We start from the raw sequence: 25,849 nt of genomic DNA, 5'->3' as shown, positions 1-25,849 counted from the left end.
GCAGGAAGAGAATACTGCTGATACAGCACTGCAAACTGAAGTCTTTGAGTGAGTGACGCTTCATCAGACAAAAGTCTCTCAACAAACAAGGTTAGGTTGCAATTCACAAGCTGTTTGTGTGTGCCCAGATACCCTAGAAATAATTACAATAGTAGTATGTCATTTAACATTTGAACAGAAATCTTCATTGATTTCAGGGGGACTGCTAACTAAAAATCAATGACATAAGACTCATAAGAGTCTTGATCATGCAACCAATCTGAAAGACAATTTAGCTGCTGCTGTTTGACTTTCTAGTTGCAAACCAACTTTTTTATCCTTCTTTCTAATGGGGAATAATCACCAGTTGTAAGTTGGCTGAAACCTCCCCCATCTCCAGACATCCCACAGTGCAATCACTGCAATGAGTGCAGGCACCTGTGGTCTGTCTCATGCTGCTGTAGAAAGAGACAAGAGATTTAACCCTCTCTCTGTCAAATACTGGATAAAGTCTATATTCCCTACATGGTGTATAGAACGGAATGACTTGATGTCTTAGCAAATGGGAGATTAATTGGATGCTTCCCTATAGGGCATGCTTGGCCTTCCCCTGTTGAGTACTATTATTTATTAATTACTATGGTGTGTGCTCAGCCTTTTATTTTTATTTGAGATACACTAAATAATGTGGGAATCTCTTTACATAAATTCTTCATAGACTCCTCCATGGATGATTTAATTTGTCCAGCGTGATCTGTGGTGAACAACAGGGTGACTTTGTTGAAAGGAAGAGGGATACATTATTACAAAAAACCTAAACGTTTTAGTTTCTAGAGTTGGATAAATCCCCTCCAGAGACCCTGCTTTAGATCTGGCTCAGGATAAAAAAGAAATGTGTTCAGTCAATATCAGTCCCACCATATTTATTAACATTGGAAAAACATACATATGGTTTTGCACAATTTAGCAGTCCTGTTCTTCCCTGTCAGGAGAGGCTTAGAAGAGGCAGTTCAAGACTGGTAAAGTGATATTGGCATTGGTGCTTTTTGAAAAAGCTCATCATTGTGGCTCAGACTGGTGCCATGTGTTGCTCTTTTATGAGGGTTAAAATGTAATGGGCATGCTAATTCATCTATCTTTTGGGGAAAACAATTCAGAAAATGTTTGATTCATTTTGAAAATAAGTCCCCATTTTTGGTAAAAATGAGTGTGCACTAACTGGATTGCATTTATATCTGTCTGACTTTATTTTATGAGATTATGTATTTGAATTTTAACAACATTTACTAAACATTTGAAAAGTAAATAATTATAGGACAGTTACCTATATTCAGTAAAATTGTAGAAATAAAAGTATTTTATAAGGTTATATTCAAAATCTAGTCATCCATATCCTCCATTGCAGAGTAGTGACTGTACCCCACCATCAGCAGCATCTGAACAAAGAACCAGTGTATCCAGATCAGGAGTGCCCACTCCTCTTGCACAATGTAAGGGGAATCTGATGGTGATATAAATTCAGTGTAGAAGATCCTATGCCATCTCCCACTTTCCTGTTGCCTGTATAATAGGAAAAAGGGATGTGGCCAGAGGAAAGCTGCCACAACCATACAAAGTAACAATTTCCAGCTGTGGTTTTGTTATTTTAGGGCTGTCAGCAGCTGTCCTAAATTAGAGCAGCCCCTTTGTAGGTTTAATTTATAGCTGGAGACCGTCCCTGCACTCAGTGGCATTAGGTTTGAGAAAGCACAAAGATGAGTTTTCTGTTTTGCACTGTCACACCTCAATCCTAACTTGAGCTGCATGCTTCCGGCGTAACGGATGGTTTCCCTGAATTGGTAGATACTAAATATTTCTTTATTATCCTCATCATTGAATGTGTGGCCCATACCTTATTTACGACACACCATTCAAACCCTGCATGGATTACAGAATTATGAATTTCCTCATGGGTTTTACTATGGCACCCATCTCCATAGTATCTGACTATTTCACAAATGTTAATGCATTTATCTTTACAACAGCCTTGTAAGGTGAGGTGGTATCATTATCTCCATCTCACAGATGGGGAACTGACACCTTAGGGCCCAGATCCATAAAAGGACTAGTATGCTGAAACCCTTAATCTCAGTTTTATGTGTCATTGGGATCCACAAAACTCCTGCTCAGTTGCTGGCTAACCCAGTAGGTACCTTAGACTCAATTGGAGACTAGTTTCCCCCCTCCTCTGTAAAAATCCCTAGGTGCCTAAGTTTCTGCCCCTGGACACGTTTAAACCACGCACCTCCCGGGTGTGATGTTCTATCCCCATGTTGTGGCACCAAGACCACACAGAGATTGAGTCTGCTACAGCCTAAGCTCAGAACCATGTGGATTTTAGCTCATGCAGTAGAGACTCATGCACTAAGCCTCAGAGGTCCCAGGTTCATCCTGCCCACTGATGACCAGAGTATGTGGGCATCACATATGCACACTACTGCCTCAGTCTAGGTGTCCAGGGACCTGTCTCCCAACAGGGTGATCTTCAAATCAGGAGAAGATACACATTGCCCTGCCTATCTTGCCTGTGGGGCCTGATCCAGTAGACATGCTCTGGGTAGGTGTATGTGGTCAGGTGCCATTCATAATCTGGAGGAAGAAAACCTTTAGCTCATTGGTTAGAGGACTCACCCTAGAATATGGGAGACTCTGGTTCAATTCCCATCTCTGCTTGATGGAGAGAAAAGAGTTGACAGGTGTTCCCCTCTTAAGAGAGTGCCCTAATCTCTAGGCTATGGGATATTCTGTTGTGGGTCTTTCACAGTCCTGTTGAAGATGTTCCACTATAAATAACTAGTCATTAGAGCAATCATCCATGTCCCAGGTAGATGCACTAACCATCAGGCTTATAAAGTCATTCTCACTTTCTTTTCTGGCTCAGTTACTGTTCAAGTATTTATCCAAAGTGGAATTCATTTCCTAACTTTTGAATGTTTGACTTTGCAACTTTAATATTCTTTTTAATGATATTTAATTTTTTTCATATAACTCATTAGCTTTTAGAAATTCAAATTGAATTACATCATGTGATACCATATTGACCACCATAGGTTTGGAACCTTGGGATCCACAGTACTGTCCCATGCCACTGAAGCTAATGGAGTAACTGGTAGCAGTAGTAGGTTGTTATCTGTTATGCAGATCAGCCTCTAAAGGAAGATGAGTCACACACTTGGTCAGTGAGGCTCACAGCTATTTTCCAGACAGCAGAAGAATGTTGAGTTTCAGGAATCGTGAGTTTAATATTAGCTTCTGGAGGAGATTGTGCTCTAGTGGTTACAAGCCCTTCTGTCCCTGTCTTCTAACTCAACCAAATTTTGGTGAATTTGGCACCTCTCTGACCAGCCAAATATCAAGTCACTGCTCCAAAGCATGGAGGTGAGACAGCTAATCAATGAAACAGTTATGAGACTCTTTGAATATTGGTAAAATAAATTTTTCTCCATACCTCTTTCTTAGATATGATAAAACATTTATGTTTAAACTTTCCAAAAAGTTCAGGCCAAGGCAGACACCTGGCATAGAAAATTTCTGCCTGGATGATTAAATTTTGGCAAAGTTAGTGAACATAGTCTTATAATGGGAAATGCTGGGCAGTTTTAACTATAGGTCTTGTTGTCAGCTCCACCTATAATATGCTGAAATGATCACTAAACTGTGAGCTACTGTTTGATCTGTTGTTATGTGAGGATTCAATAATCCACCATAATCCATCCTTACTAAGTGGAGACAAATCAATGATGCTGAAACAATGGATGGGAAAAGGTACCCCATTCATATCATCTACAAGCCACAATAACATATTAAAGATGTAACAAAAATTTGGTCTCCAAAAAATATAAATTCTAGCATCACCTATCAATTAGACATTATGTATAATGCAATTGGTTTGAATACATTACATTTGTCAGGGGGAGGGGAAGTGGAAGAGGATGCCACTTCTCAAATGCAAATAGGCAGTCAATCAATTTGACTCCAGAATGTTCACCCTTGGTAAAATTATTAACAAAGTGGGCAGAATGACAGATGTGCCACATCAATATACTTATTTAATGAAGGTCATGGGGAAAAAATTATGGAGGCCACTTCAGTTTATACAATAGAGTTCTCCTGGGCCATATCAAAATGTAACAAAATTGGTACTCCAGCCATATGTTCAAGGTGGACATTAAAGATATTCATATGGATTAGAGATGGGGAGAATTTCCTGAAGCTTTGCTAGATATTTTATGGTGCCTTTGGGATGTGGTATATTTAAGAATTAATATCATAATAGAGGCTTTTTTTTGTTCAAGGCAGTATATAGAGGGGCATGCAACAAATCAATGATCAAAATTACTGATTCACAGGAATCCTGGTTCATATGAGCCTTACTGGTATCAAAATATCCTACATTAAAAAAATGGAAATCACCTATACCTCCCAGAATAACAGGTACAATAGATTAAATGACACTTCAGATGTTGAAAGAGTATCCTATGTAAAAAGGATAGAACTTTGCTCATTTAATTATGCTGAACATTCAATTATTAAATTACATTTCAACATCTGATTTTGTCAGCTGTGGGGATCCATGTCCCAGAAAACACTATGTAACAGTATATTGAGTATAAAATTTGAATCCTCCAACCTAGGTAACAAAGTTGTGAAGCTCTGAAATGCTGATGAAAGGCAATAAAAACATGAACAGAGACCTGTGGGTCCTCCCCTAAAATTTGTGACATGCCAAGTGGAATGTCATGTATTTCAAAAGATTTTAGAAAACAGCAAACCTGAAGAACATAAATGGAACACTGCTTGCTATTTATTTTCTGTTCTAGAATAACTGGAGATAAATTAAACACAAAATATGCAATGACAATCTTAGGTTTCAAAACACTGATGTCATTGTCATCAAACACCCACAGAACTAGAAAAACACTTCACACTATTCTCCACTCAAACAATCCATATATCCGCTGTTCCACCTAACCCCTTAATCCATACTGAACATGCCCAGTCTCCTTCGTCCATCAATCTCTTGTTCTCCATCCATTCATCTATCCGCTGACCCTCAGTCCCATCAGTTCTGAGCCCCCAATCCATTTATTGCCCCCCACACCATCAGTCCTCTGCCACAATTAATTATTTCTCCTAGAATCCTCTCCAATTATTTAGCTGCCCCAATCCATCCTCTGCCCTACCTTCAGCTCCCAGTGGTGCTTCTGCCCTTTCAGCCTCATCAGTCCAGCATTGCTTCCATGAGTCCATCCTCTACTTCTAGTCCTGTATTCTCTCTGCCTACACCTCAGGCTCACTACTCAAATGATTCTTCTCCCTTCCCCTACTAGTTCCCAATCAAATTTGTTCCCCAGACCATCCCTTTACTCTGTCTCCCCAAGCAAATCTCTGATTTTCAATCCATCCTCCACAAACCCCCTACTATACTCATCCTCTCTCCCCATAGTCAATTCATCCTCTGCCCCCAGCAAACTAATCCACCCGTGAGACAATCCTCTTTCTGCAGCAACCTCCTCCTAGCAAATTGACTTTTTCTGTACTTCCCCTCTCCAGCAGATGGATTTCCTCCTTTCATCCCAAGCAATTTGGGCATCCTCTTCCACCTCTCTGCCCAGGCACGCAATTTATCTTTATTCTCCAGTATCCCAATGCTTTCTCTCATTGGATGGGGGCGGCAGGGTATTTCCCATCCCAGCACTCAGTGGCTATGTGAAGAGGTGAGACATTCTGTTGTTGGGCCCTCCCTTTCTTAGTCAGCCAGAATATGTAAGATGCGAGTTCTGCACCCCTTCAGCCTCCTTTCAATAATTATTGCTGATCAGGGCAGCAGCTCAGATGGCCACTGAGGTGCTGGTGGCCATTTGCAACTGCTGAGGTGTAGAGTACTCCTCACACAGAGGGATCTTCAGGGAGAGGAAGAAAGTGGAGGGGAAGCAGTGAGGATGGGATGCAAAGCTGGCATTCTCTACCTCCTTTCCATAGCAACAGGTCTATTCCAACCTTTAAGTTAGCGTCTAAAAGGTCTGGTGACCTAGGTTTCTGCTCCCTACAACAATTTCCTAATGTCTCTTTAGTTCATCATGCTCTCTGAGGTGCAAAACCTAAAAGCAAGAGAATTTTTATTTCAGTGTGTGTGATAAAATTAAAATACTCTGGTATGCTTATACGACTGTGATATCTGGATGTACAATAGCATACTCAAGTGTTCAGAGACCTTTTTGCTTCCTCTTTAATTTAAAAAAGAAACCATTGGAAATGGAATGCAAAAATGTCATTAATGCAATATACTGGCTGAGACCGTACATGCACAAAGTTATTAATATTTATTATTGGTATTCCCATAGTGCCTAGAGGTCCCAGTGTGCCAGACCCTGTACAAATGCATCATAAGAGACAGTCTCTACCCTGAAGAATTTACAGTCTAAGAGACAAGACAAATTAGGTCTGGGAGGAGAAACAGAGATACTGAGAGGTGAAGAGACTTGTCCAAGGCCACGCAGCAGGCCAACACTGGATTAGAACCCAACTCTCCTGACTGCCAGTACAGTGTGATACCCACTGTGTTGCCTTTTCAAAATAAGAAAATTCAAATTACAATAGCTATAGCATTTGTAACTCATCGATGTTCCATGTATAGTAAGACATTAAAATGTGAATGTTGGTTTGGTGAAAATGGCATTGTAGGCTCACTCTGATTCCATATAAAAAGGTTTTAGCCAGTCCTGCACATACAGCCTAGCATCTGAAAGTCAAGCTGTGTCCTTTTCTTTTCATTTATCATCGCCAGTAAAACTGACCCAGATGAGATTGACTGACTGTAAGTGTACATATCAAATGCACCCCAGTTGAGTCAGGAGTATCGGTAATGATGAATGAGAATGAAATCACACAACCAACTATGAACCCATGTTGAGTTGTCACAACAGCCTGTTGGAGAGAGAGAGAGGTTGGTTGTTTTTGATACATTGAGCAAACTTTCTATGAAGTCAAAAAGAAGTAAATAGGAAACCACATGATATTAAATTTGCAAACCCACTTTTTATAGTTACACTATATCTTACAGTTAGTACTATAAAGAGTGATAAAAAAAATAACCTTGTGTGCAAAGAGCTGGGTTGTGGTCGCCAAGGAAACCTTAATTTAAATTGCTGATTTTGAGTATAAAAATTTTAACCATAATGTTAAAACAGCATAAAGCCAAATAATGGTGTCTCAAATACTCATAGCAGTCCTAGTGCAATTAAAGGAAGCTGTAAGCATGTTCTTGAGGGTATCTTTTGGCCAATAGTTTGTGTAATTTAAAAAGGCAGCTTTTGAGTATAACACAGCAAAACAAAAGAAAACAAAGCCCCTATACTAGATTGTTTGCAATATGCACACACAAAGTCAAAAGAAAGAAAGCTGAAATATACCACTGCTTGCAGTTCATGCAGTGAAGGAATCAGTCAGTGAACTCCTGCAGGGAATAAAGCAAAATTTGCATTATAATTGTTTCCTGCAGTTTCCTGTTCAGATTAGAGCGTGCAGAATCTGGAAGAAAACAATGCACTTTTTTCAGCTGTAGTCATCTATGCACAGACTATGAACAGATAGGAACCTTTCTTCTGAAACTAATAAAAGAAGAGAAGGAGAGAATGGAAAAAAAAACCCTCAAGATATATCTTATCTTACACAATGGTTTTAGACTGCAAGATATTCTCATATTTGTTCACTATATTGATTTGAGTGATGCAGTGTTCACTGTATCTATTATATATTCGTGTGCCTTAATATAGAAGGTAGTTATAGTAATGATAGCATCAGTTAGTAAAGATTTTGCAAAAATCTTTCCAAAAACTATGCCAAACTGGAGGAACAGAAGAATTATGACACATCCCCATTTTTGTTTTTCAGTTGAGAAACTATCACATTATTTTTCTTAACCATCTAATCACCAGTACCTTCATGATGACATCCAAAGAGGGACAGAGTGAGACTCCTGATGCCAAATGTTTGAATCCTCTTTTATGTACTATCTAAACCAATCTGTATTTTTCCTCTTCTGATACTGGAACATGGAGGAGAAACTTCTGGTCCTAGCCCTTTAGTAGCAGCTCTTTTGGCTACGTCCAGCTAATAGACTTCACTAGAATGATGGCAGCATCTGCCCTTAAAGAAATCCAAAAATAGTATTTTCTGTAAATGTACATTTAATGCACCCAAACAACCTTATCACTATCATTTTGTGATACTCTGAGGGGGGGGGAAACAATTTTTTTCAGATGTGTCAGCAGGGTAGCTGTGTTAGTCTGTATCCACAAAAACAATGAGGAGTCCAGTGGCACTTTAAAGACTAACACATTTATTTGGGCATAAGCTTTCGAGGGTAAAAAAACACTTCTTCAGGTGCATGGATTAAAAATTACAGATACAATATAAATATACTGGAACATGAAGAGATGGGAATTACTTTACAAGTGGAGAACCAGTGATGACAAGGCCAATTTAGTCGGGGTGGATGTGGTCCACTCCCAATAATCAATGAGGAGGTGTCAATACCAAGAGAGGGAAAAATGGCTTTGGTAGTGAGCCAGCCACTCCCAGTCCCTGTTCAAGCCCAAATTAATGGTGTTAAGTTTGCAAATGAATTGTAGCTGTGCAGTTTCTCTTTGATGTCTGTTTCTGAAGTTTTTTTGTTGCAGGATGGCTACTTTTAAACCGGTTATTGAATGTCCAGGGGGATTGAAGTGTTCTCCTACTGGCAAAAGTAGGCTTCCAGATCACTGCAGAACTGTATCATGTGTGTGGGGATGGTGGGGCAGAAGAGAGTCCCTGAGATGGGACAGACTCTTCTGCTGGGCTAAGTGTGTGGTTGGATAGATTTAACAATATTGTTGGGTGAGTTAAGGGTACCATTGTTGTAGCCCCCTGTGGCATGTAGGAGTTTAGATAGTTTACTGTCCTTTTTCTCTGTAGAGAAGTAAAGTGTGCATTGTAAATGGCTTTTCTTGTTTTGTAAAGTCCAGCCATGTGGAAGGTTGGTTTTCTATGAAAGTCTCCAGTTTTGAGAGCTCATTCTTGATCAGCATCCTGTATAGCAAACAGGAGAAGATCAGGTGGTTCCTCAGTGGCACAAATCTCTCACCATAGTCAATGTAGTATGTCAATTGCAATGGATTTTTTACTTTCAGTCCATTTGGTATGATGGCCATCTGTTTGCACTTGGATAGGAAGATGATGCCTGTCTGTATCTGTGCGAGTTTTTTCATGAAGTTGATAATTTCCACTTCACACGGCTAAATTCAGTGGCTTGCATCGTGTCAAGTATCAGAGGGGTAGCCATGTTAGTCTTTATCCACAAAAACAGTGAGGAGTCCAGTGGCACCTTAAAGAATAATAGATTTATTTGGTCATAAGCCCAGACATTCAATAACGAATTTAAAAGTAGCCATCCTGCAACAAAAATCTTCAAAAACAGACATCAAAGAGAAACTGCAGAGCTACAATTCATTTGCAAACTTAACACCATTAATTGGGGCTTGAACAGAGACTGGGAGTGGCTGGCTCACTACCAAAGCCATTTTCCCCTCTCTTGGTATTGACAGCTCCGCATTGATTATTGGGAGAGGACCATATCCATCCTGACTGAATTGGCTTTATCATCACTGGTTCTCCACTTGTAAGGTAACTCCCTTTTCTTCATGTGCTAGTTTATCTATGCTTGCATTTGTAATTCTCACTCCATGCATTTGAAGAAGTGGTTTTTTACCCACAAGCTTATGCCCAAATAAAACTGTTAGGCCTGGTCTACACTGGGGGGAGGGGGAGGTCAAACTAAGGTACACAACTTCAGCTACGCGAATAGTGTAGCTGATGTCGAACTACCTTAGTTTGAGTTACTTACCCGTCCTCACGGCGCGGGATTGAAGTCCGCGGCTCTCCCGTCGACTCTGCCACCGCCGTTCGCAGTGGTGGAGTTCCGGAGTCGACGAGAGTGCGTTCGGAGTTCGATATATCGCGTCTAGATGAGACGCGATATATCGAACTCCGAGAATTCGATTGCTACCCGCCGATCCGGCGGGTAGTGAAGATGTACCCTTAGTCTTTAAGGTGCCACTGGACTTCTCATTATTTTTTCAGATGAATACTCATGTCAAACAGTATAATGCATTAATAATAATAATTGGCATCACTACAGGGCAGAGTTAAGGTTGTTTAGTGCATAAATTGTGCATCCTCCCCCCCTCCTTACCATGTTTGAACTTCTTTTAAGTTCAGTCTTAACTTTGATTTTCCTGGGTTTCTGTTGCCTGTTCTTGGGTAAGTACAATATTATTTTAAGTTACTGACATGTAGTCTCCCAGGTTAACAGGATTTTTTGTCTGAGATATAAACAGAGGGCCTGATCCAGCATCCATTCAAGTCAAAGGCAATACTCCTAAAGTCTTCAAAGGGAGCAGGAACAGGCTGAGCATTAGTTATTCCATCAGTAATTCTGTAATTTTTAATTTATTTTAATTTAAGCTACTGTACATTTTTTCTTTGTAAAAGGACTTACTGTAATACCAGTAAAATCTATACTAAGCCCTATTTATCAGTTATAGTGTTTTATAAATATATTTTTTATGGAAAAGTCTAGGTTAGCTGCAAATGCTTAGTGTCTCCTACATTTGTCTAAGATGGAAAAAAAATACTCTCTACAACATAGCTTTACTTGGATTTTTTTAGTGTCTGACATAATCAGTATATATTTGTTTCCTTTCATACATAGCTGTGAATACTATCAAAAGCATTCTTCTGTACCTACTTGTTTGTTCTACTGCAATAAAATTATTATATTTTATGTATCTACTAACAATAAGCAGCATTTTACAAGGTCTTACTAAAGATAAAAGCTGTCCTGATCTTACCAATGTTAGTTGTGAAGGAGAAATGCATCAATTTCAGTGTTGTACTTTATATAGGGCTAGATTGTGAGTTTACAGTACACCCTGAGTACATCGTTGCACTGTTCCAGAGCATCTCCGGAGGGTTGCCGCAGAGGAGTAAACTGTACTGGGTCTAAAACTGGCACAGCTTGTTTGCCAAGTTCACTGACTGTGGTGGAGTAGGAGTGGAGACAAGGCTCTGTCCACTTCCTTTAGAGCAATGTTTCCCAAACTTGCGATGCTGCTTGTGTAGGGAAAGCCCCTGGCGAGCCGGGCTGGTTTGGCTACCTGCCGTGTCCACAGGTCCGGCTGATTGCGGCTCCCAGTGGCCGCGATTCGCTGCTTCAGGCCAATGGGAGCTGCTGGAAGCGGCACGGGCTGAGGGACATACTGGCCACTGCTTCCAGCAGCTCCCATTGGCCTGGGGCAGCGAATCGTGGCCATTGAGAGCCGCGATTGGCCGGACCTGTGGATGGGGCAGGTAACCAAACAGGCCTGGCCCGCCATGGGCTTTCCCTACACAAGCGGCATCCTAAGTTTGGGAAACACTGCTTTAGAGCCTGCTTCTCCTCCCATGTTGTTTTCTTTGATACAAATACCTGGCTCTCCTTACTCTGTGCTAGCCAGGCCACAATTTGGCCTATACTAAGTTTGCTGAAAAAGACAAATTACTGAGTGATTTGTCTTTTTTTTTTTCCAAATTGTATATAATCTCCTTATATTTATTTATAGAAGTGATTATTTTACAGATATATTATGAAAACTCTGATAGTGACTCCATGGTTAATGGAGCATCAGAATTTTCCTTTTAATGGGATCTTTTCAGATTTCTAGTTCTATCTGTCTTGAATATTTTTGGGGAAAAATGGTATTTGAAACTAGAAATCTTAGTATGTTTGAACTGTTTAAAAGTTATATAGTCAATAAATTACAATGTTCCCAAAATCACTAATTTCAAATAATATGACAGGGACTCAGCCCTCTTTTAGAACCCGTTTGGCATGCAGATGTCTCAATATGTACCCACAGCAAGAATTCAAATTATTTAATACACTTTGTCCCTTTTCATAGCAAATCAATCACAGTCAGAAAGACCACATCAATGAGTAGAGCTAATTGACTATGGGAATGGACAGTTTATGGGAACTGACTGTGAGTGTATGTGTAAGAATGTGACATAAGTGAAAGCATGGTTATATGTGTGCATTTATTATCCCTTAGCAACTCCCAGGATTTTCACCAAGTGCTTTTTTTTTTAATGTTAGAAAGATATATGTGAAGGACCATCACCTACTTAGGTCATGTCACTGAGTGGCATAAACATGGAAACTTTGTATTTTGTAACGCTGAAAAGATCCTTCATTCACAGTCATTACCATTGACAGTCCACTGTTTTTATTAAAACAGTCTGGGAGACCATAGCTGACCTCTTTGCTATCCATGTTCCCTAGTTTCTGTAGATTAGTGTTATGTGATGTAGTTTAGCAATAAAATATTTAATAGATTATGACTTCAGAAGGTGTCCTCAACTAGTTGCACATGTTAAGTCACAATTTTGTACAAGGTAGTGTTGTAAGTAGTAGTAGTGTGGTAAGTAGATTTAACAACCTTGGAGGCACAACCTGCACCTCAATACCTTCATGAAATATATGGAGAGACATTAATATCTTTAAAGTCTATTATTAATTATTGGTTTTGCAAATTAGTCAGTAAAAGTAGTAGAAATACAGTAAGAAAGTAAGGATGCTGCATAAAGTGAAATGCATTTTAAAATATATTTTAACTACTGTTTTTGCTCTTGGTTTGTTTTATATTGGTATGTGATTAGGTATAATTCCTGTAAAGTGTGTATTGTATCCTCCTCTAGCAGGTGGTTCATACACAGGAAAACAGCGTACTACTGTTGTCAGCTAATGAAATTATTCTTTTAGCTCAAGTAGTAGGGGTCTGCTGGTAACTAGGATAAAAACCCTGCTGATGTCCTGTAGCTCGGATTGTTAAAATATTCTTTACAATATACAGTTAAATGTACAATAGTTTAATGTCATAAAAACAATGCAGCATAGGAAATGTGAGATTTACCTACAGTGTTGTCTGTGCTCTTAAATTTTTGCTGAGAGGTAGCAAGGATCTGCCTACTTTTGTGCAGATAATAATATATACAGATTAATGAGGTTCCCCTTTTTTTTTCTTTTTTCTTTTTCTTTCCTTTTTTTTTTTAAAGCCCTGATCTTGCAATTGGCTCTATGTGGGCAGGCCCCTGCCTTCTTGTGGAGCCATGTTGACTTAAATGGAACTCTGAATGAGTATAGGGATTCATCTAAATGGTCCTTAGTGCAGGATCAGGGCCTTGAATTGTAAGCTCCTTCAGGTCAAAGGACTTTTTCTTCTTATGTCTATATGGCACCTAACACATTTGGAGCACTACCATATTTATTATAGATCGTTAATAATATGTTAATATATAATGTAAATTGATTGAAAAATAACAAAGTACCGTAGTCTGATTTGCCACTGCACTGTGTTTATTATATGTATCTCAGAAGAAGACAATTGCAATTCTAAAACTTATACCTTATTTCTCTGAGTGTAAATGCATCAACAGACCTTTTATTATAGTCTAACTGGAGGGTTGGTGAATAATCTCAGCATGGTTGAGCAGCAAATATTGGAGGATAATTGGATCTGCAGGCTAAGATAGTATGAATGTTGAAAGTATCAAGGGGAAGACTGATAAGTAGCTATTTTACATTGTGTTTGAAATCTGCTTTTTGTTTTTGTTTTCCTGTAGTAGGCATTTAATTTTTAACTTTTAAGGTAACTTTAAAATTTTGACTTAAATTAAATATTGATGTTAGTGCTTTCTAAATTATGTCTGTATGAGAATATGGGTCAGTAAGTGGAAAGTGTTGAGAAATTAATTTGGGATAGATGATGAACACCTTAAATGATATATCCATTTTTAAAAGAGGTTCTTTGAACATAAAATTTCCTATTGGAAGTCCCCTCCCAGCCAGGAACGCAGGGCAGCCACCCACGTGTCTTCCCTCCCCACTGGGACTGAGGGGGGAGCCACCCAGGCTTCTGTGCTCCCTGAGCCGGAGTGGGGAGCCAGGTAGGTGCAGCCCGGCTAGGAGTGGGGAGCCCGGTTTTAGCTGCCCAGCTTTCTTGTCAATTTCAGAGCTCCAGCATGAGGCCCTGAAATTGACAAGACAGCCAACAGGCAGTGTAAATAATGCAGTGTCTACGCAAACACTGCGTCACCCTAACTGTACCAACATAAACCCTATGCCTCTTATGTAGGTGGAGTTATTGTGTCGGTGTAGTAGGGAACTTACATCAGTGGGACAAGGCTGTAGTGTGTACATTGACATCATTAGGTCGGCGTAAGTTGCCTAACGTCGACCTAACTGTGTAGTGTAGACCAGGCTTAAATAACTAAGAGTGGGAAACACCTTACACTATTAATGAAAAGTTCACTCAGAAGGTTCCGTTGATGGAGTCTTATCTAATATATTTTATCTATGAGGAAGTGATGCATAATGTTAATGTGGAAGAAGAAAGAAGTGATTTTTAATCCAAAATAATAGGACTAGGGAATGATCTAGGCTTTGTTGGTAACGAGCTGGGATTGTCTGGAATTCTGAGTCACAATTGCTGTGCTCCTGGTGCAGTGCAGCTATGCGCTGCCTCTTACTCGGGACAGATTGCAAGGTGCAATGTACCTTAAGAGGTAATGAAATATTTAAAGTCAGTGGGACTGCTCAGTTGAACAAAGTGGGCAGGCTTTTGCTTTTAGTACTGCAAGACAAGTGAGATGGAATATAGTTAGCTGTTGCCACCCATAATTAGCAGTTTAAGTGAGTACAGTGAAATTTAGGGGAATTCCAACATGAAAGTGTTTCTGAAACTAAAAGTCAAAATATTTCATTCTGCAAATACTGAGTCAAACTGTTTTGACATTTCCCAATTCTTTTTTCTTTGACTGAAACTGTTTGCCAAAATCTACCTGAATTGACAGATAGTCTTGGCTGACCAGAAGCTGCATATTTTCAACAAAACAAAATATTTACATGAAAAATTTCACCCAGTTCTACTGAAGACAGTAAAGATAGGCAGGACCTTTCAAGACATTTATCCAGGAGTTAAACAACCTGGAGTTGTTTAACCAGTAATGTCATATGGAACTGTTGTGAATCCTTGAAAACCATTTTTTATCTGGTGGTTTGGTATCATGAATAGTAAAGGGAAAACTAGGATATCGGACATGATGATTAGAGAGTGGGGTTAATTTATTTTCATTTTGTTGGTGCGAGATTATAAATCTATTGATTTGTGAATTGCTGGGTTGGAAAGGCCCTCTTGGAAAATCTAGCCCATCCCCCTGCAAAACTCAGGAGAATATTCATACATTTGAGGATTTCCCAGTTAGTTCTACAAATAATTTTTGTGTTGCATACCTCAGAATCCTTTAGGACATTACTCCATTGTCCAAGGCCCAGATGGCAGCAAAAATCAAGTTGGCAACTCTTTTTCTTTGAAAACTCACTTGGCACATCTGTATTCACCACTGTATGCACAGATACACTGAAACTAATTGTGCCACCATGGGTAAATCTATTTGCCCTTATTTTGAAATTATTTTGTCTGTGAACTTCTGGTCCTCCCAATATTTATGCTTAAAGATTGGCACTTAATTTTTTTTTCTGTATTCATTGCTTAGCACACATGTTGACAAAGATAGCAGGGGAAATGTATACAACTATCAGTTGCTATCACCTTAAGGAGTCTTTGAATGTATGTCACCTAGCTTTGTAGAGTAATAAAAATTTTAAATTGAGGGTTCTTTTACTTTTATTGTATTAAATCTGTTTCCTGGCACATGTTGGCCTTAGCAGTTCTTTCAGGGAACCAATTCCTAGTTTCATCATCTAAGCAGAAGACTTAGCAAGCAAGCAAGCATTTTTGAGCATTTCAACCCTCTGTTATTTGAAGCACACAATTGATAAGGTTCTTCAATGCAATCCAGCTGCTCTGATCCAATCAGAATTTTAGCAGAGAACTCCTCTGGTGTTGGGGAAATTCCTGCTCAATGAAAATGGGCTGCAGCTGTGTCTGTACTTCTCCCCTCCACCTCCCTCAGTATGGAGGGCATATCATGGGAGGGGACATAATGGGTGCTGGAGGGGTGTAGCTACATCAATCCTTCACTGGTGTAGGATACATTAAATGCTGCTTTTAGTGAGTAAACTTACAGTTGCACAGAAGCAGATGTAAATGGCATCAGAATCAGCTCTCAAAACCAGCTTCCTGATACTTCTAGAATTCAGGGGTAGGCAACCTATGGCACGCGTGCCGCCTTCAGCATGCGAGCTGATTTTCAGTGGCACTTACACTGTGGGGGCTCTGCATTTTAATTTAATTTTAAATGAAGCTTCTTAAACATTTTAAAAACCTTATTTACTTTACATACAACAATAGTTTAGTTATATATTATAGACTTGTAGAAAGAGACCTTCTAAAAACATTAAAATGTATTACTGGCACGCGAAACCTTAAATTAGAGTGAATAAATGAAGACTCAGAACACCACTTCTGAAAGGTTGCCGACCCCTGCCCTAGATCAATGTGTTCTAAGAGCTAGAAAGGGAACTGGAAGTTAGAATTCCTACTTTCTACTTCTCTCTCTGTCTTGGGCTCAGAATGGGTATACCTACACTTAGGACAGGGTGTAGAGTAATACCCAGTTAGCATGGGTAAAAATAGCACTGTAGAAAGTAAGGCATGGGTTAGGTCAGTACAGTAGTGTCCTCCATGCCTGAACCCTCAGGATATAATATATATAACAGCTCTCTACATGCTCAAGCAGTGCCTCCCGCAGCTATACTATTTTATTTAACAACATAGTGTCCTGCTCTGGGGAAAGGCTCTAGTAGGGGGAAGCAGCTGTAATAGGCTCTGGAAGTAGAAGAAGGCTCCAACAGCTTCCCGCTGCTGGAGCCCTTTCCTGTGGCCTCTGTTCCGCTGGAGCCTCTTCTCAGCACAGTCGAAAGGTATCAGAAGTGTGGAACTACCGGAGTGTTTCCTTACTGCCTCCCTCCTGCCAGAGTGTCTCCTTTGACACAGTGACAGGCTCTGAAAATGGGGAAATGCTGAAGCCTTTCCCTGCTGGCTTCCCACCAGTGGAGTGTTTCAATGCAGCATGTATGTATGCTCTTTAGTGGCACATGTGAACACAGGCTGCTTTTCATCCTGGTGTGTAACTACAAGTGAAGTGTTAGTAGTTTGCACACCACCATAAGTGTGAACATAGCCTATGTGACACTAAGCTGGGGTCTCAAACTCAAATAACCACAAGGGCCACATGAGGTCTAGTGCATTGGCTTAAGGGCCGCATCACTGACACCCCCACCCTCACTGCCCCAGCCCCACCCTCACTCCATCTCTTTCATGAGGCCTCGCCCCTGCCCTGCCTCTTTCCACCACCTTCCCCAAAGTCCCCACCCCAACGCTGCCCCTTCCCTGTCACCAGGGGGCGCAGGAGGGGTGCAGAGTGCAGCAGGGGGCTCAGGGCAGGGAGTTGGTGTGTGGGGTGCAACGGGGTGAGGGATGAGGCAGAGGGTCAGGGTGCAGCAGGCGGCTCAGAGCAGGGAGTGCAGGAGGAGTGGGGGATTCAGCAGTGGGTTCAGGGCAGGGAGTTGGGGTGCAGGAGGGGTGCGGGGTGCGAGCTCCAGCCTGGTGCCACTTACCTAGAGCGGCTCCAGGGTGGCAGCGGCGTGCATCAGGGCCAGGGCAGGCTCCTGGCCCCGCACTGCTCCACTCCGCTCCAGGAGGCATCTGGAACCACGGCCCCTGCGGGAGCGGTGGTGGGCACAGGGCTCTGCTGCTGCTCCTCCAGGTACCTCCCACGAAGCTCCCATTGGCCGCGGTTCCCTGTTCCCGGCCAATGGGAGCTGTGGGGGGTGGTACCTTGAAGCGAGGCAACGCAGGAGCCCTCTGCCGCCTCCTCCCCCCTCCCCTCTGGCCCGAAGGGACATGCTGCCAGCCACTTAAGGGAGTGGCACGGGGCTCATGGTCCACGGGGGGCAATCCCACAGGCCAGATTCGGCCCGTGGGCTGTAGTTTGCCCACCCCTGGCCTGGAGGTAGGCAGGGGGGCGCGGGGAGCTTGGTGGGCCACACAGAAGAGCCCCGTGGGCCATGTGTTTGAGACCCCTGGTGTAAAGGAAACAATGCTGTTGAGTTTGGTGCCTAAGTGCTTTTGAAAAATACCACCAAGCGGCTCTCTGTATCAGTGCCTACATACCTTTACAAATCCTGCTTTACAGGACTAATTTTCAGAGGTGCTGAGCACCCACAACTCCCTTTGACCTCAGCTGGAGATGCAGGGACTCAGTAAGGCTATGCCTACACTACAAAGCCTGCATTAGCACAAAAATGCCAGCATAGTCTCTCAGTGTAGATGCAGCATACACCCACAGAAGGAGTCATGCCAATGTGGAAACACCATGTCCCTGAACAATGCTAGCTATGCCAACAGAAGCACTGTTTTATCAGCATAGCTGCATCTATGCTGGAGGGGTGGGTAGCAGGCATAGCTAGATCACTGGGAAGTGTCCCTCCTCCTTCCCCCCAACCTCAACCCTGATCTGTATAGCTATGCCAGTACACCTCTACCCCGATAGAATGCGACTCGATATAACACGATATAATGCGGTAAAGCAGCAGGGAGCCGTGGGCCTTTTAAAGCGCCACCTGAGCCCCGCTGCTTTACCGCCTTCTATCTGAATTCATGTGGAGCCACAGGCCCTTTAAATCACCGCCAGAGCCCCACTGCCGGAACTCCAGCAGTGGTTTAAAGGGCCCGGGGCTCCCCGCAGTGGCTGAAGCACCGGACCCTTTAAATCACTGCCAGGGAAGCCGGTCCAGTCCGGCACGGTGTACCGGCTCAAACCCGATATAACGCGGTCTCACCTATAAGGCAGTGAGATTTTTTGGCCCCCAAGGACCGTGTTATATCGGGGTAGAGGTGTATAAGTTTTAAGTGTAGACCAGGCATAATTTCTGAAAAGCACGAGACCTCAAAAGTGTAAGGTATCATTATTTATATGTTGAAACATTTTCCTTGGTATTTGCCCCAATACACTTATGTAACTTATTTTATTTTATTTGGTAATAGTTTATTATTTAAATCAAGGAGCAATAACAATTAACAGATGGTTTTATTATAAGCTACTGGGGAAAATAAAACAAAACAAAACTTTCTGGGTAACCTTTGCCTGGTTCCTTTATAAGTTTTTCTGCTACTAACCACTCATGCTTCCTAGGAAGTGTATTTTTCTTCATAAGAGCATTAATTGTTTAGTAAATCTTAACTGCACACAGGCTGGGCTCTTCTCCCATAGTCAGAAATGTAAGTTAACAATATCTACTTTCCCACATGCTGCTGTGTGCAATGCAGGACATAATTAAGGCCATGTAATTTGGTTTGGTGCAGCCCCCTTGACCCTGCTGCAGTGCCCTGTATGGACTTCCATCAATGGGTGCAATGCTCATTCACATTGATATAATAATCAGCATCACTCAAGCAGTATTTGAACCTACAACACAAACATTTATAGATTGTATAATCTGATAATGGAGAAGTAAAGTTGGTATGTGATTTGTTGAAGAATGAAAATACAACTGATAATAAGAATAGAGCTAGGAGGGGGTCATTAAAAGCACTCCAATGTATAAATCAGATGATACTATTTAAAGGGTCCTCTTTCAATTTCAGACAAGTAAAGGTGACAGTACCCATTTAAATTCTCAAATACATCTCAGAGTTCCTCAACTAATCATTGGAAAAGTAGTTGCCATACATTTGCAGAATCTCTTTCTCTAATAAAAAAGATCATAATTGTTTTAATATTTTTCCTAGATATCAAAAGCTATTAGACTATTTTAGGAAATAATCATTTAACAAATTAGATTTTTAACATTAAATTAGGCAAATAAAATGGTGCCATATATTTCAGTAGAAAGTCTAACCAGCATTAATCACTACATTTAGGTCAGATGAATAAAACACATGACATCCTGCAAATACTTATTACCAGGTGCAAACAATTCTATTGTGATAAGCACACTGGCCAGCAGAGAGTGTTTACAAGTTTGTGCCTTATTTTATACAGCATCTCTCATGTTCCAAACCACTTTACATAGTTAAAAATGCAAACTAGTGAACAGTATGTGGTATAAATTACAGAAAACAGTGTAAACAGTGTAAACAGAAGTCTCAGCTGGGCAAATAATCTTTTGATTTTAATGAAGCTATGCTGATTGACAACAGTTGAGTATCTAAATTAAGCTTATATAGGCAAAAACAGACATGCTCAAGCAGTGCTAAATTAAGAGGGGTAAAGAGAATGAATATGGGTTCATCTTAAATCAGCAGAGACAGAGAGATCCAGGAGTATTGTTACAAATGATTGGAGATGCAGCAGAAAAAGCACTTACACCAAGAGTAGTTAGATTGTAGCCTTCATTCTCCATTGCCTGCCACCTCATATAATCATTCCTGCCTGTGCAAAGTGGGCATAAAATGTTACCAAACTAGAATTACAGTATTTAGCTCCTAATTTACCTAGATGTAAATGACTATACAAGGTGCAAAGATGTGGAAAATCAGGCCTAAGTCCTCATTATCAGTGACATCTCTGGGAGTATGAGCAGACTGAAGGTAAGGAATCTTGAACTAGATGCTGAATGAATATGAAGCCTATAGAGGTATTTATGGGTGTATTTTGGCTGCCTGTGCAAAAGGTTGATAGCACTCTCTTTTATATTTTTATAGCATATAAATATGTATAATATGCTAGTATTTACAGAGCTGTGATTGGGGGAGGTCTAAGAGAAAAGAGTTGCAATAGTCAAGGTGAAAATTGATAAAGGTTGCTAGCAGGTGTAATAAAAAGACTATTTTTAAAAAACATATAGTTACTATTAAAATCACCTACAGTAAACAATATTGTAAATATAGAATAGATTTGTTGAGCCACTGCAATGCTTATATTTCAAAATATTGTATTAGCAATTATGTGCTTTTTGGTTCTGTGACTTTGAGCTTTATTTTTGTTTGAGAGCCCCAAAAAAGTTTTTGTTGTTAAGTTACTCTAGTGTGAACAAAAGTGTGTATGTGTGTGGAGAATCTTTCACGACCCATTTAAGTTGCTGTATTTTTAGCTTCTGCATCAGTGATGCCAATGAGACCACTCGTAAAGCTGAGTATGTGCATAAGCATTTGCAATATCTGAACGTAAGTGTCCTTTTGGAGTAACAAAATATAGTGTGTGGTTTTAAAGCATCTGTGGAAAAAGTTTTCCAATTATTTAAATCCAATGACATATTTAACAGCTGTAGCATAGTACATTAGTTTACACAGAATCTGTTGAAAATTGATCATAATTATTATAATTAGGATTGAAAGAATAGAAGATAAATAATTGATTACATTATCTGTATTGACACAAATGAAATATGTTAGACTAAATTATTCCACTTTTCCAGGTTTAAAACATGAATAAATGTGAGAGTCAATTACTTCTTCTGCATTCTCTATGCTGTACCACAGGCTTTATTGATTGGTTTCAATTAATATATGCCAGCAAGTAAATTAACATAGCACCTGAGGCATAATTCTCTTGTGGATCATGTACACTGACTTTTACCGTGCTTGCTGTTTAAACTCCTACTGAGCATATTGCTGGGAGGTACAATATTTTTCATTCTGGACACGGACATTGCCCATGACTCTAATGACAGGTCATTTACAGCAAACCCATGTTTCACTCCAGAGATGTCTCTTTAAGTGACATCTTTTCAACGGCAATTCAATTAGTCAGCCCTAAGACTTTGAGATGTATCTTGCATTGTGTCAACCAACACTATCTGGTTTGAATTTCAAATGTTAGTTTGTACCATTGTTATACTTTTAATTTTAATATACACAAATACAATATTTCATCAGTCAGGTCTTCAGTAAAACTTGGTGGAAAGCATTGCTCTCCTTACAATTCATCACCTTTGTGTATGATTGTGTATTCCTTGTTGTCAGCAAAAGACTGGTGGATTTGTACTGATTGCAAGAATTTTCAGTGAGGACTCCACAATATATCTCTGTGATTTTTGTAGAACAATCCTTCATGATGATAATAAGAACCTCAGCATAGGCATTTGAAGTTTTTTTAGGTGATTGCACTGAAATTGTAAATTGGATGCCATGTATACGAATGCATAAATAGAAGAACAAGTTTGTTTCTGTTGGCATTGTTATAAATTAGAAACTAGATTATGTCCAGCTTTGTGTGGATACACAAGCAGTGAAGTCAGCCCAAGAAACCATGGTCTCATATCATGTAAGCCAACTGAACTACTTATGAAAGAGCCCACATTGCACCCCATAAAAAAGTGGTGCACTCTGTATTCCCGAGGACTCCTATACAAGGCTTTAGGCCCGAACAAGGCATAACCCCCTACTGGAGTGCCTGCTGTGGCACTTTGCCCTTACACTGTTCTCCAGGCAGGGTTGCATCTTAAAAATCTCAGCCTGAAGTGATTATTTGTCTTTAAATTTTGTCTTTTTTTTTTAAACAACTGTCAGTTTAACATTCTGTGCCACAAAAAGTATATCTGTAACCTGTCAGTATGCATAAATGTAATGGAAGGAAGATGGCGAGAAACTGTGAGTGGCACCACCTCATTTCAAACAAACAAAAAAAGTTATTACTTAGCAATTGCTATAGATGAACACACTTTTCCTGTTAGAAATTAAGCAAAAAGCTCTACTAGGAATACATTCCTTAGGAAAGATTTATGAATAATCTTTCTGAATACTGTTAACAACATTAAGAAATGAGGCTTGTTTTGCAAATTTTCCAAAATGAATTTCAAAATGTTGTTCAAGAGACACACTGTTCTCAGAGCTAAGGGAAAGCTTATAAGTCTGTGGGTTCATGTAGGTTTTCAACATGAACCCACATGAGAGGTTTGGTTTCAGATCACTATTCCAGTCTTAACTACCACATTTTAATAAGATTTTTCCTGAATTTCCTCAAACAGGAAAAAGTAAGTTATGGCTAGGCTGTTATATGCTTGATTGATGTATATGAGCCGGTGCAATCATTGGTGGAGCTGCTTGAAACTTTCTCTATGAAATCGCTTTTCATTAAAAAATGCCAGTTAGTCTTCAGCTACTCTTTTTCTGGGAACATGTGTTTCAATAAAAAAATCATTAGAAAGGTTTCTTGGCCCAGGATGGAATTTCTGGTTAAAATGTGAGCAATATAGAGAGTGACCTACTACCTCAGAATAGTTAGAGAACTTGCCTGGGATGTAGGAGACCCAGGTTCAAGTCCCTGGTTTACTTGATTCAGAGTAGGAGCTTGAACCTGGCTCTAACATGTCAAGTGAGTGCCCTAATCCCCCAAGGTTATTTTGGGACAGTGTGTGTACTTGCTCTCTCTTGCTCTCTCTGATTTTTCATGACAAATATTGAAAGAGCATGCTTTTATCTCCATGTGGAATTGAAAATTTTATTGGACAAGGACCCTCTTTCCCACCCAGCTCTGATCTTAGATTCAGATACAAGAAGATTTATTTATCACCAAATATATTATTTCTATTCTGTCTTGTTCTTAAAGATTTTCATAACTGAGAACTGCCAGTCGAGGACAAAATTCTCCAAATTCACCTACAGTTTGGTCATTGACTTTAATGAGGTCAGAGTTTCATGACAGCAGTTTTATTACTCACAAGAACCTTTCATTGAACACTGTTTCAGTGGAGATGTTCGGTAAGAGGAAAATTTATGATAAAATTTAGAGGGTGGATTATTTGAATCAACATTTTGAATACTCCGAAGTTATAGGTTTGTAAATGACATCTGGAGTTTTGTATTTGGTATGTTGTAAAATTTGAAGCTGTTTCTGAAATTGGGATTTCAAACCCCTTCGACAGTAAGAGGTGTTTGGACCGAGGAATTTGATTTGTGCCCATCTCAAAATAAGATATAAAGGCCAGTATAGTCAAACCTAGATGTTGCGGAAGTTTACATTCTTAAATCCATATTTAGGTACTTAAATCAAAGTGGCCTGATTTTTTTGAGGGGTTGAAGCCTCAGGTGTAAATTGGTATAGTTTCACTGAATTCAGTGAAGATAGACAGATTTACATGAACTGGTGATTTAGCTCATCAAGGGTGGTACCAACAAACCCCTTGAATTTAATGGGAGCTGCAGGCTTTGATTCCAGTGTCTAAATAAGGATTATGGGACCTAATCCAGGTAATGGGTCTAAAATCTGATGTTATACCTAAATTATGCAGAGGTGCATGTCTATTTTTTTTATTTTAGACTATGGGCTAAATCCACAAAGGGGACTTAGACTCAGTATTACAATGCCAACGTTCAGGTGCCCTATGGCCCAGTCGAATCTGCAGCCTTGACTTGGGCATCTAGGCTCCCTATACAATTCATGAGAAGAGTTAAGCACTTAAGAATGAGACTATCCAAAATCATCACGTTGAGCAGAGAGCTGACTAAACTACCCCAGAGGAAATGCTGAGGAGACGGGCATAAGCCACACCCCTGAAAGGGAGTTAGACACATAATGCAAGGTTCCTCCAGCTGCTTGGGATTCACAGTCATTAACTCTCTCCTGGAGTTAGGCTCATATGCAAGGTTGTCCCTTTCTCACAAAAATTGGTGGTGATGCCCTCATATGCAATAGCTCAGTGGCTAGGGCATTCATGAAGGATGAGTGAGACCCAGCCTCAAATCTCCACTTGGCCTGATGTCGAGCATGAACTTGAGGACAGGTCTCCCATTTCCTATGTGAATGTACTGACCATTTGCCTATAGAGTCATCTTCACTCCCACTCTGGCCCAATGACTACTTAAGTATTTCATACAAAGTGGAACAACTGCAACAGGAGAAACTGAGAGAGCCCTTGCTCCCACCCTCTAAAAAATACCCTGGTGGCTCAAGCACTCATATGGGAGACCTGAGTTCCTGTGCTACATCAGGCAGAGTGAAGGATTAGAACTTGTATCTCAGGTTCTTAGGTACAAGGGAGGCACAGGGACCACCTCCTCTGTTTGAGTGAGGCCTGATCTGGAACATGTGCTCTGAAAATGCTTGCCAGATGGGGCCCATAGGTGTGAAGTCAGAGGAATTCCTGTAATTTGAGGCTCCTGCTGCACTTTAAGCATGAGGTAGGTGCTGGACATCAGGATTTAGGTGACTTTGTCCATATCCACCAATAGATATTTAGGGGACTTTATCAGTTGAAACTTATGCACCCATGGGATTAGGCAGTAGCTGAGGATCTAAAGTTTGGATTTAAGCACCTAAAGTGGAAGTTAGGTGCCTAAATCTTTTTTTCTTTTTCTTTTCATTGAGCTAGCCCTATGGGTCTGAGTCCTTATTTCACTACTTCAGTTTTATGCTGACTTAACTTCATTTACATCAGTGAAGTCACATCAGTGTTGTTTGGTCTAGAGGAGTAGAGAATCAGATCTTGTGATTGACTTGATAACCATTTTTTCTTTGATTTTATGCTAAACTGTTTCTGTAACTTAGTGAAATTATTTTTTCCTAAATCAATACTTGCACTCTCTCCTCTGAGCTTATTATGGCATGAGGCACAAGAGTTTTATCGGGAGATTACCATTGTTGCCAGGGAATAAAAATATTTATCCTTTACATGGAGACTTCTGTGACCAAGCTCAGAGGCAATGATGTGTCTATACAAATTTTGCCAAAGATATTTTGTTTCATGCTTTGTTTCATGCTTTGGTGCTTGCATTCTCTTTTCTCTGGAATTGATGTGTGAAACTTGGTTCTGGATGCCATTGTTCAACATTCAAAGCTGCCAGAATAATGG

At 40.3% G+C, this 25,849-nt stretch overlaps 1 protein-coding gene across 14 annotated transcripts in view; it reads left to right on the top strand.

The window, feature by feature from the left end:
• Positions 1-25,849, top strand: part of ROBO1 (roundabout guidance receptor 1) — a 1,025,913-nt gene that overhangs the window by 3,626 nt on the left and 996,438 nt on the right. For 3 of the 14 annotated variants that reach the window (XM_039532387.1, XM_039532397.1, XM_039532294.1), the window contains exon 1: positions 20,140-20,648. The exons of 7 other annotated variants lie outside the window; for them this stretch is intronic. The gene's annotated coding sequence lies outside the window, so the exon portion shown is untranslated. 4 more of the 14 variants (XM_039532414.1, XM_039532405.1, XM_039532369.1 and 1 more) reach the window with 3 other exon arrangements.

This window comes from Mauremys reevesii, linkage group 1 (genome assembly GCF_016161935.1).
Source record: "Mauremys reevesii isolate NIE-2019 linkage group 1, ASM1616193v1, whole genome shotgun sequence".
NCBI classification, from domain to species: domain Eukaryota; kingdom Metazoa; phylum Chordata; order Testudines; family Geoemydidae; genus Mauremys; species Mauremys reevesii.
Note: the sequence above shows the minus strand (reverse complement) of the source record. Positions and strands in the feature narration are given on the sequence as shown.